Source organism: Hyperolius riggenbachi, chromosome 4 (assembly GCF_040937935.1).
Source record: "Hyperolius riggenbachi isolate aHypRig1 chromosome 4, aHypRig1.pri, whole genome shotgun sequence".
Lineage (NCBI taxonomy): Eukaryota > Metazoa > Chordata > Amphibia > Anura > Hyperoliidae > Hyperolius > Hyperolius riggenbachi.
In genome coordinates, this window is record NC_090649.1 from 259,328,433 (window position 1) to 259,341,319 (window position 12,887).

Here is a 12,887-nt window from a genome sequence, read left to right on the forward strand (position 1 = left end):
TAGAGTTCCCTGTCCGGATCTGCATGATCGGATCCGGACCGTATACTGTACAAACGGAACGTACGTTCCGCATAGCAATGTAAAGGCTATGCGGACGTTCACATGCGTACGTTCCGTACAGAGCGGAGCTGGATCGGATCCAGACTCCGGAGGCTTTTCCAACATGCGCTATTTTTTGGGTCCGAATCATCCGGCCCACGCACCCGGACCGGATCCTGACTGCACCATGCGGATATAGAAAACTATGGGGAACGAAATGCACAGAACACACTGGAGACAAACACCTGACGTTCTACCCCATTTCCTATGCGTATCATAGCGGCCATTTTGGATGGGGACACATGGGCCCAGCATATCTGGAGTGGAGCAGCAGTGACACACGTGCTGGAGCTGTTTGGCAGTATGTCGGGAGGTGGAGGTGAGGCCTACAGCGGAGGACCTGATTGTACAGGTGCACCAGGTGCACCTTCTGCTGACCCCAACAAATTTAAAGGTATTTTGTTATTTTTTTACGATTCGGATCTGGATGGCAGCCTGATACAGTCCTGATGCAAACGGACCGGATCCGGATCGGATCCAGATCGGAACCGTACGGTTCCGATCTGGATCAGGTCCTGATACGATCCGGATCCGGTCTGTTTGCATGCCAAAACGCAAGTGTGAACGGGGCCTTAGTTAAACAACATCAAATTAGTATATTAGCTAATTAAAAGCAAAAGTAAATGCTTGGAAATTGTTTAGAACCAATTATCATGTACTACGATTAAATGTATATTTGTTAAGGGCTACTTGTGATAATGCTTAGTATGCTAGGGGGTACTTGGTGAGTACAGGGTTTTAAAAGGGGTACATACCAATAAAATGTTGAGAAACACTGGTCTAGATTACACAGCTGTGGGAATCTGGACAGCATGCTGCAGATTCGCATCCCTATAGCTGTGCATGGCACAGCTTGGTGATTCAGGCTAAGTCTTTGCAGCACAATGTGAGCCGTGGCCAAATCGAAAACTGTCGTGGCTCCTAGTGGAAACCAGCTCTAAAAGAGAAGAATACTGAGCAGGTAATATCTACATCTCCAGAACAGATGGTTGAGGGTTCTACTAAATTATACACCACAGATGGTAAATCCCTACACCAAACTATTCTTAGACACCAAGTACACACTTACATGGGCACCAGCTACTGACGACATCCATTTAATGGAAGTGATTAGTGAAGACATAAGACAGCATTGCAGTTTTGCACATGTAAAAGTACATCACCGATCCCACAGAGACCCCCGGTCAAAAATTGTTTCGCATGAGATGCTTTGTCACAGACTGCTCTGCTCTGTGGCGGGGATAAAGCTCCTTACTTACGAAACTATGACATTCACTAAGTGAGGACAAAGACAAACCACCTACTAGCCTTCATCCACAAATAGTCTGAATATGTGATCGTACATATTGGGAAGACATATCTCAACACCGAAAAGGGGAAACCAATAAATGGATATGAGCTGCTGGAGAGAAAATGAAATACCGGTAGCTCCATAATTGCCTACCCAGATGCTCACAGAACCATTAGCTGGGGGGAAGTATGTTGGCTGTGAGTGGATTTCTAAAGTGAAGTTAAAAACTGATAACAAAGTTGAGCAATATAAAGCAAACACAGCTCAACTTATAGCATTATCCAGCTGAGAATATAGTTGCAGATCTCCTCACAAAGATTTTCCCTGCAGAGAGACACATACAATTAAAATAAACATTACATAAGACTAGACTAACAGTTACGCACGACTGGTGCGGCTGAGCCAATTACTGGGGCTGATTGCTGCTAAACGGAGGACCATGGGAGGACAGCGAGGGACTTATACGTGTGTATGGGGCTTGAGGAAACCTCGGGTAAGTGAAAAATATTTCAAAGCTGCTGTCTCTGGTACTCTTTACTCTGGTACACTTTAAGCATTTGCGGTTAAAAAGGGTTGTTGGAATAAGCAACAGCTTTCTTGCTTACAGTGTGTACGTGTGTGTGTGTGTGTGCATGTGCGCGCGCCTGCGCACACACACACACACACACACACACACACACACACACATACACACACACACACACACACACACACACACACACACACACATATATACTCCAAAAAATACAGTAATTCACTTCCCCTTAATTAATTGTAAGCTCATCTAAAAGCCAGTTAGTGACAAGACCATATATACTCTGTAAAGTGCTGCGGAAGATGTCAAAGCTTTATAAATAATAATAATAATTTTTTCCTCAGATGAACATATTAATGTGTGGTATTTATTTTATTCTAAACAGAACTTGTATTCTCCTCTACAATATCGGTACCAGCACTCAAGATAATTGACACCAAGTTCAAACAAATAATATTTTATATACTCGTGTTTAAGGATTTTTTTTCTCCAAAAAAGGGGCATTCAGCATGATACACTCATGCCAACTGCAGTTGATGAATTAATTGTTGATCCCTGATTAAGAGTCAGTCACAAGTCTCCAAATGTCTGATGATGTAAAGAAGAAACAGGTATCCATAAAAAAATGTATCCAAAACTTGTAGATCTTTGTTTTTTTATGGTATATTTTAAGCCGCATTTGTGGCTGTCTCGGACCAGAATCTAGAGTGAGTACAGGTGCCCCTCGAAGTCATTTAAAGATACGTCACATCGCGCTTTATGGATAGCTTACCTTACCTGCCAGAAGCCATTCCATTATGCACCATGGGGTCCCCTATCCCTATAGGAACAGTGTGCTTTGCTATTGTACACCAGAACAATGCCTCTTTACAGTGCTGATTTCTTGAGGTGCTACTCACAGGATCAAGCTCCATCCTGAATGGAAACACCAATAGAGCATGTGTATGCATGTTTAATAAAGATGCATACACACATTAAATGTCTCCTGTAGATATGGTGACCCCTTGGCAACAGTTTCATGAATTAGCTCTTACAGAGGAGTTCTTCAGCTGCAACCAAGCACAACGTCCTATACCATTTCTGATGGCTACATTTATTCCTGAAGCCAAACTTTAATCTTCCTTGTCTAGGACTCAACCCCCTCCTTACTGGTATGTAACCTTATGAAAACCCTGAACAAAAAATGTACTTTAAAATAAAACAATGGTACTCCCAGCAGTTTATTTAATGACTTACACAATTACCTACATGATGTCTGCATAGACTTAACTTTTTGCATTGTGTACGGCACAAGCTGGCAGCACCAGTAGACGTAGTTGGCATCTAAACGAAAACTAGTGTGGGTACCGTGACTCCTGTAATCACAAACCATTCTATTTTTTGTGAGGGTAATGTTTTCTCCACCAAGATGTTCAGTTAGCACTGCTTGGCAGAAATGATTAATTGCTAAATATATCTCGATCATTGTGTGGAGGGCATGCCTGCACAAATATGCTGCAAAGATACCAAGCTGGTAGTGGGGAGGGCTTTGGGTAGCAGACCAGTGAGCCTCCCAGGTGCATGCGTCCACGTTTGCCCACATTGGGGGCAGCGCCATTTCTAGCCTTTTTTTGCAGGCAAGAAATACTGTGAGTACTCTGGGGAGAGTCAGTGATATGACTATGTACTCAGTAAAGTGCTGCAGAAGATTTCAGTGCTATATACACCATCCACTTCTCCTTCTCAGTACCAGCTATAAATCACTAACTAACCACTTGAGGACCGCAGTGTTAAACCCTCCTGAAGAGTGAAGACCAGGCCATTTTACACTTAATAGGCCGCTGCAGCTTTAAGGCCTCACTGCAGGGCCGTACATGTCAGCACACAAGTGATTCTTCCCCTCCCCCTTTCTCCCTACCAACAGATCTCTCTGTTGGTGGGGACTGATCGCTCCCCAAATGTTTATTTTTTTTCACAAATGTTTATGCTATTATTTTTCTAATAAATGTTTCCCTTTTTTTATTTTTTCCCAAGTCTGATTGCTCCCCCAATGTTTTTTTCCACAAATATTTACCGGTATGTTATTATTTTTCTAATAAGTGTTTTCTTTTTTTGTTTATTTTTTTCCCTAGGCCTGCCCTCCCTCCCACCCACCAGCCAATCTCTGTGATCAGCTGTCATAGGCTTCACCCTATGACAGCCGATCACTTCTGTCTCCCCCAGGCTGATGGCGGAGCGGAGCTCCATCATTCAAGTAGGGATGCACGTGCATCAGCACGCGCAATCTCTTTCAAAACACGCAGGACCTAACGGCGTCAGGTGATCCTGAGGCTGCCGCCTCAGCCACACCTATCGGCGTGATGCGGTTGGCTAGAGGTTAAAAGGAACTAATAAAATGTCGTTCCTTGAAAGGTTTATCACCCCAACACCTTCAGAGCAACCCCAATCTTGATGGACTGAAAGACCACAACTTAGGCCTCGAGCCCATGGTCCTTAACCACTTTACCCCCGCGCGTACGTATTTCTCCGCCCCTTTTTCCATCCTTTAAAAACCAGGGACGGAGAAACACGTACTTTCCGCGTTCCCGACGCTGTCCGCGCTCCCGCTCGTAAACACGCCGCCCGCCGCTAGTAAAACCGCCGCCGCCCGCTCGCCCGGAGATCAATGAACGGGAAAATCCATTCCCGTTCGTTGATCTAAGCCCCACAATGACCCGCTGCTCTCCTATGGGCAGCGCGATCATTGTGAGAAGAAACTCACGTGTCCAGCCTCCTTATTCTTCCTCCAAGCTTCCGGAAGGAGGCTTGGAGGTCGCAATAAAGCAAAAAGTTACTGTGGCCATCTTGTGGCCAAATAGTAAACTACACCCTACACATTTTTCACATACAAATAAATGACTTTTACACAAAAAATTAACTCATTACCTCCCACACTCCCCATTTTTTTTTTTTTTTGTAATTAAAAAAAAATTCAAAAATTTACAATTAAAAAAAATACATAATTAGTTACCTTAGGGACTGAACTTTTTAAATATTTAAGTCAAGAGGGTATAACACTGTTACTTTATAAACTATGGGCTTGTAATTAGGGATGGACGCAAAACTGAAAAAAATGCACCTTTATTTCCAAATGAAATATTGGCGCCAAACATTGTGATAGGGACATAATTTAAACGGTTTTATAACCGGGACAAAAGGGCACATAAATTTCATGGGTTTTAATTACAGTAGCATGCATTATTTAAAAACTATAATGGCCGAAAACTGAAAAATAATTTTTTTTTCCCCCACATTTTTCCTATTTTCCCATTAAAACACATTTAGAAAAAAATAATTCTTGGCATAATGTCCCACCTAAAGAAAGCCTAATTAGTGGCGGAAAAAACAAGATATAGTTCATTTCATTGCGATAAGTAATGATAAAGTTATAGACGAATGAATGGAAGGAGCGCTGAAAGGTGAAAATTGCTCTGGTGGTCAGGGGGTAAAACCCCTCAGTGGTGAAGTGGTTAAAGAGAGTGTGGACTCATGAAATGAAAGAAAAAAAACAATGGTACCTGATTGGGGTAAAACAGTGGCCCAAACATCAGTCCTCTGATGTCAATGTTCCCTAACTACTCACCTGAAAAACGCGAACAGACCTGCCCAGCTTTTCTGCACAGTTGACAAGTCGCAACCCATCTTGCCGGAAATCCAGCATCAGACCTTCACAGGACCTGTGTGAGAAATTTGCCCATTTTCTGCTCACAGTCTCCTCCATATGATCTGCCATTCAATTCACAGAACCGAAAACCTATGCAGATCCATATGGATGCAAAAATAGCCTACCACCATGATCTGAACTAGATATTTATTATATTATTATAGGTAACTACTGAAGAAGATATCTTGGATACCCTCTTAAACCTTCACCAGACTACCTGCAATCTGGACCCTGGCCCAACTAAGTTCATGTTGAAATGCACCGAGCCAGCATTCCACAAAATAGTAAACTGTTCCTTACAAGAAGGGAGGTTACCCACCTGTCTGAGAGAAGCAATCGTCAGGCCACTACTCAAAAACATCCTTAGATTCAGATGCTCTAAACAGCTACAGACCTGTCTCCAAACTCTCTTTTCTAGGGAAAGTTATTGAAAAGGTTATCTATCTCCAACTTGAATCCAGACTCTAAAGAAACAGCATCCTTGACCTCTTCAATCTGGCTTCAGAAAACATCACAGCGCTGTGAAACAGCCCTCGCCCATATCTGCAACGATCTGCTCATGGCAAGAGACAGAGGCCAATGTTCTTTCCTGATACTGCTTGATCTCTCATGAAATCTTGCTTAACGGGCTACAAGAGTACTATGGCATACTGTAGATGGCTTAGTTCTCCAGTGGTGCTACTCCTTCAGGGCTGGCAGAACACAAAGGGTAGCATTGGGGCCCTTCCTCTCTAACCTTGTACCACTAAAATATGGTGTACCCCAGGGTGCGATATTATCCCCTTTTCTGTTTATAATATACATGCTGCCACTTGGAAAAATCATTCAAAAACTTGGCCTGACATCATTGCTATGCTTGCTGATGACACCCAGCTATATTTATCATTCAAACATGGCATCACAGACCCTACTCCACAAATAAACACATGCTTAGCTGAATAATAACTGGCTAAAACTAAATGCTGAAAAAACTGAGGTTCTTGTTATCGGAGGTCAGTGCTTGACAGCAAAGCAGCTCCAGACTCAGCCAGCACCACTTAATGAATGGGGATTTAAGCTTCAAGAATTGAATCACAGCTGCTGTGAAACAGTCCTTCTTTCACCTAAGGAACATTGCAAGGATTAAACACCTCATACCTCCAACGGATCTTCCAACCCTAGTTCATGCCTTCATCACATCATGCCTGGACTACTGCAATGTTCTCTAAACAGACCTCCCAAACAATGACCTGCATCAACTGCAATTAGTACAGAATGCTGCTGCAAGGCTGTTAACTAGCCAACCCCGCCATTGCCACATAACACCAACCATTTATTCACTTCACTGGCTGCCCATAAAATGGAGAATCCTGTTTAACATTGGCTTATTGACATTCAAATCCTTGCACAATCTGGCCCTGGATACCTGAAAGACTTGTTGCAACTGCATCACACCCCCACAATCTTAGATCAAAATGTTCTAATAACTCGATCATCCCCAAAGTTCACCCAGAGTCCACCTCAAAACCTTTGGAGACAGAGCCTTCTGTCAGCCTCCATATACCTTTTGCTAACATGCCTACACACATTCTGTTTGTGTTTCCAGTCAGGATGGAACTTGATCCTGCGAGTAGCACCTCAAGAAATGTGCGCTGTACAGAGGTATTGTTCTGGTATACATATAGCGAAGCGCACTGTTCCTATAGGGATAGGGGCCCACATGCCACATAATGGAATGGTTTCTGGTAGGTAAGGTAAGCTATCCATAAAGCTAGATGTGACTGATCTTTAAATGACTTTTAGGGGCACCTGTACTCACACTAGATTCTGGGCCCAGACAGTCACAAATGTGGCTAAAAACATACAATAAGCAAACAAAAATCTACAAGTTTTGGATACCTTTTTGTGGATACCGGTTTCTTCTTTACATCATCAGACATTTGGAGACTTATGACTGACTACTCCACCAACCCCCCCCCCCCCCCCCCTCACCCGGTTACAACACCATCTGGTTCCAGCTGAAGCAGGGAGTATGTATTGTCCACACAGCAGACATGGCTGAGAGCTTTGTACTAGTCTTGTGCAGTTGGGAAATAAATCGTGAGCACGTATGCTCCCGGTGGTGGTTGCTACACACAGCCATATGGAAGTGTGCAGAAAGAGGGCGTGCAGAGTTGGAAAAAAAAATCATGCTACAGTGGCAGCAGGGCAGGAAGAAACAGAAAGGGGACCCAAAGTATCTGATGATACAAAGAATGTACAGAATTCTCACATTTTACTTTAAGAGCTTTAGAAGATGATTTCCACAAGTGACAGAGCCCTCATAAGAACACCGACCTGCTGCTAGGGGTGCAGCTAGGACCAGGCAAACCCAAAGTAACGGCCCCCATGACACCCTGTCTGTGTCTTTAACGGCCATCCCTCATCACTTACACACAGACCTCAGATCAGTGACAAGGGCTATCATTCATAAAGCATTCCCGCACGCGGAAATGCTGAAAACAGCTGACTTTACCGACCACTTAGCAAAGTGTTTATTCATAAAGGCTGTTTCCGCATGAAAAGCTGACATTCCTGAGCAGAGCGATAAATTACCGCCTTGTGCGGTGATTATGTTAACAAATGTCACCATAAATCAATTCATAAAGATTAGAGCAAGCGGTGTCAGCACGGAGATTACCGCTTCCTTTGAAGTAGCGATAACCATGCAGAGAACAGCTAAGCTAATTAGACAGACCTCCCAGCAGCAGCTGCAGCGAGAGCTGAGCAAAAAAATAATTCCAGAATATCAAGGCTGTCTTTTTTAACCCCTTGGGTACCTATTTTCAGATATATTTCACATCAGAAAGCCTGCATGTGTAACATTTTTTTAAACTTACTCTAAGTTGTGGCAATTAAATAGATTGTTTAGAAAGACTAATAGACAGACTCTGTCAGATTCAGGCAAGGAGAAGCCGTTTTAAAAAAAATGCACGTGTAAATGGATGCTGGGGCTGCCTCTTCTGTAGTAACGCTGTCTCTGGAGGAGAAAATGTATCAACTCGGCAGCTTCTCATGTTACACAAACATACCGCCAGCCTACCGCCTGCCTAGTCAGGGGAAAATACCGAACTTGTATCGCAACTGTAAACATTTTTATGACTGAGCATACAGAAGTGTAAACTACCGAATGCGGTATTTTCCAGCACAGATTTTTTTTTTTTCACCGCACTGCTTTTTTTTTTTGTAACACTAATTTTTTATTTTAGTTTTTGTATGAACAAGCATAGAAAGCAATTTAAACAGGTCATTATACAAATCAAAAAACAGGGTTCATCAGTGACAGATATATAATTGTGAGTCTAAAACGTTGGCAGAGGTCTCTTGTAGATGTGTTGCAGAGGTATAAGGAATACCAGTATAATAGCAAAGTATCAGACTGTCACTTTATGGAGGTAAATATGAGTAAGAGCTTTTACCGCACTGCTTTTATGAATGATAGCCAATGTGTCCAGAGGGTAGAGCGGCGCAGTGACCACAGAGTTCACTTCAGATGTGGAAGTGATGTCATTGCTCATTTCCTGTATTTGAAGTGTGTGCCACACAGTTACTTTGTGCTGCTCTGCTCTTTTTGGTTATATGACGATCTACAGGTGTGTGAGTGTTGGGGAGCCAGAATAATGCTACATACACCCGCTGACAACGATGCCCTACACGAGGAAGGGGGGGGGGGGTCACTTTTGTCTACCTATACTGGGGGTGGCTATCTATACAGGGGGGCTACCTATACTGGGGAGGTGCACCTTTGGCTATCTACCTATACTGGAGGATTACCTTTTTGGGGTGGAACTTGGCTTCCTATTATAATGGGAGAAGTCTATCATGAGGAAGGGGGGGGGGGCACAAATTATGTGCCGCTTGGGGCCATAGAAACGTTAGCAGCACCCCTGCCTGCTGCTACACTCGTAGCAAGTCACTATGCAAACAACAGAGACTCACAGGGGCACATGTGCTGCCTGTCCCAGCTGCTACTCCTGGGTCCTGATCTCACTGTGCTGTCCAGGTTCTCAGGCTGGGAGCCCAGTTGTCTGTTTGGGCTGGTTCACACCACAAGAGCTTTTCTAAGCGCGTTGTGATTTGAAAAGCTCATGCTAATGTTATCCTATGTGTGTGTTCTCACTGAAACCATGTGATTTTCTAAAAATCCCCCATAGCATTGCATTAGCAAGAGCTCTTCAAATCACTAGCACTTAAAGGACCACTATTGTGGAAATTGTAAAATTTAAAATACATGTGTACATGTACAAGCTAGAATTACATTTCTTTCAGAGTAAAAAAAGCAATAAATGACTTTTTTCCTATGTTGCTGTCACTTAAAGGGGAACTTCAGCCTAGACAAACATACTGTCATCAAGTTACATTAGTTATGTTAATTAAAATAGATAGGTAATATAATCTCTTACCCACCCTGTTTTAACAGAACAGGCAAATGTTTGTGATTCATGGGGGCTGCCATCTTTGTCATGGTGGCAGCCATCTTTTTGGTTGAAAGGTTGTGCCAGGGAGCAGGAAACACAGTTCCAACTGTCCTGTGACCCGATAACCCCTCCCAGCTGCAAACGCTAGGCTTCAAATGTCAAATTCAAAATGTAAAAAAAAAAATTTGCACCAAAACAGCAGAAAGAGAACAACAACATCAGAAATCCCATCATGCTTTGCACAGCATCAGGGGAGAAATGCCCGGGCAGTTTTCTTCTGTGCAGCTAAAAATGAGGCTTGTATAAGAGAAACAAAGTTCTGATGCTGTGAAACTGTTAAAGAAACACCAGGCCTTTTCAGTGCTGCTGAGTTGATTTTTAGTCCGGAGGTTCACTTTAACAGTAAGTAGTAGAAATCTGACATTGCCGACAGGTTTTGGACTAGTCCATCTCTCCATAGGGGATTCTCAGTAAGGCTTTTATTCTGTATAAAGACTAGAGATGGCGAACGGGAACTGGCGAACTTCCATGGTTCACGATTGCGGAGAACCGTGACCTTTTTTCGGAAGTTTGGTCCGCCCCCTATGCTACATCATTAGCGTCAACTTTGACCCTCTACATCACAGTCAGCAAGCACATTGTAGCCAATCAGGCTACACTCCCTCCTGGAGCCCCCCCCCCCCCTTATAAAAGGCAGGCAGCGTCAGGCATTTCACTCACTCGTGTGCCTGCAGTCATTAGAGAAGGGAGAGCTGCTGCAGAGAGAGCTATAGGGAAAGCTTAGTTAGGCTCTTGTAGGCTTGTTGGCTTTCTTCTTGCTGATTCTTATTGCTAAAAAAACACCCCTCAACAGCTCTTTTGAGAGCTAATCTTGTTCTTGTGATCTATTTTTTTTTGTGTGTGGCCCACTTGCATTATATACAGCCCTGTCAGTCAGTCGCAGCTGGCCTTTGGCCCCTTGGTGGTAATTCCTACTGTGCCACTGCCAGGCCCAGCACATTCAGTGACTACCTGTGTGTGTGACAGGCAGCTGCACACTTGTAATCCCAATCACTGCACCTACCTACTTACCTACGTGAGCGCACGGATTGTTAATACCACCAGTCATCATTGCACCTGTTCACTGTACCTGTGTGCGTGTGTGACAGCTGCACATTTGTAATACCAATCACTGCAGTGCATACCTGTAACCTGTTCAGTGCACCTACGTGAGCGCAAGCAGTATAATATATCACCAGTCACTGCACCTGTTCACGGTACCTGTGTGTGACAGCTGCAGATTTGTAATACCAATCACTGCTGTGCATACCGGTAACCTGTTCAGTGCACCTATGTGACCACAAGCAGTGTAATATACCTCTCCTGTGGGGGCACGTCACCGCCGTAGGAGAGTCTATTAGGGATAATTTGTGCACAACTTATGCTGAAGCTAACGCCCCCCTTTACTGTACCTGTTTTGAATGCAAGGTGTGTAATCTGCCCGTTATTCGAGCTCTGCATACTTGTGCAGGTAATCAATTCAGGTGCAGCGTGTGTTTGGAAGCACTACCATTTCCTTCTGCTGTACAAAACTTAAGTATACTTAAGGCTAGCTGCCTCCAGGGGTGTCATCTTGCATTCAAATTTTAGAATTTAGATTAGTGTTAGCACATAATTGGCATCTGATTTGTATTCAAGGTGTGTATTTAGCCCCAAGGGGCTGGGCATATCTCTGGGGCTTTCACTTCACTTGCAGCCTGTGAGCACTGCCCATTGCTTGCTGTGTTTTGAACAAAAGTGTAATATACCACCAGCCACTGCACCTGTTCTCTGTACTTGTGTGTGACAGCTGCACCTTTGTAATACCAATCACTGCTGTGCATACCTGTAACCTGTTCAGTGCACCTACGTGAGCGCAAACAGTGTAATATACCACCAGCCACTGCACCTGTTCACGGTACCTGTGTGACCGCACGCTGTTTAGTATACCAGTCCGTGCACACCTGTTAACTGCACCTGTGTGACAGCTGCACATTGTATTGTAATACCAGTCACTGCATACCTTTCACTGCACCTGTGTGACTGCACATTGTATTAGTCAAGTCAGTGCATACCTTTCACTTCATCCCCCCTGATATGGACAAAACAACAGGCAGAGGCAGACCCAGAGGCAGGCCACCCGGCAGGTCTGTTTGAGGTCGTGCTGACGTGATTTCGTGCGGCCCTAGGCCAAAGTACAGTGCTCAGAAGAAGGCACGTCCCATCAACTCCCAAGATTGTCAGGACGTGGTTGACAATTTAACATAGAACACCTCATCTTCCGCAGCCACCAGCGCTACTCCAAGTACCACATCCACTATATTTGACACCTCGCAGGAGTTATTTGGTGGGGAAATCACTGATTCACAGCTATTATTGTTACAACAAGATGAAGGCGCTAAGAAAGATACACCACCTCATATGTCTGAGTTAGGAGATACTATGGACGTAACGTGTGAGGAGGAGGATGATGAAGTACCTGCTGTTGGTGCAGTTTTGAAGGTGTTTGATACAAGCGAAGCTGGGGAGGATGATTATGATGATTATGATGATACGGATGCCACGTGGGTTCCCAATAGAGGAGATGAACAGGGGCACAGTTCAGAGGGGGAGTGTAATGATCTGCTCTGCTGTCTGCACAGGCAGGCAGCTTTCTGACCATTTTTCAGGTCTGCATGCTGCAGGTCCCTGGAAAGGAGACCTGTTTTCACTCTGCAAGTTTCAGACTTGCTGTTCTGGGGAGGGATTTGCATTTACTCATCTGGTTATTGATAGCTCTGCCTCTTTTGAAGGCTTGCAGTATAAATGCCATTTCCTCCCAGAATT

General features: G+C 44.0%; 1 protein-coding gene across 1 annotated transcript in view; it reads left to right on the forward strand.

The window, feature by feature from the left end:
- The first annotated feature begins 1,820 nt into the window (after positions 1-1,820).
- The window catches only part of FUT9 (fucosyltransferase 9), a 262,837-nt gene continuing 251,770 nt past the window's right edge, over positions 1,821-12,887 (forward strand). The window contains exon 1 of the mRNA XM_068279403.1: positions 1,821-1,883. The gene's annotated coding sequence lies outside the window, so the exon portion shown is untranslated. The remainder of the gene's footprint in view (positions 1,884-12,887) is intronic.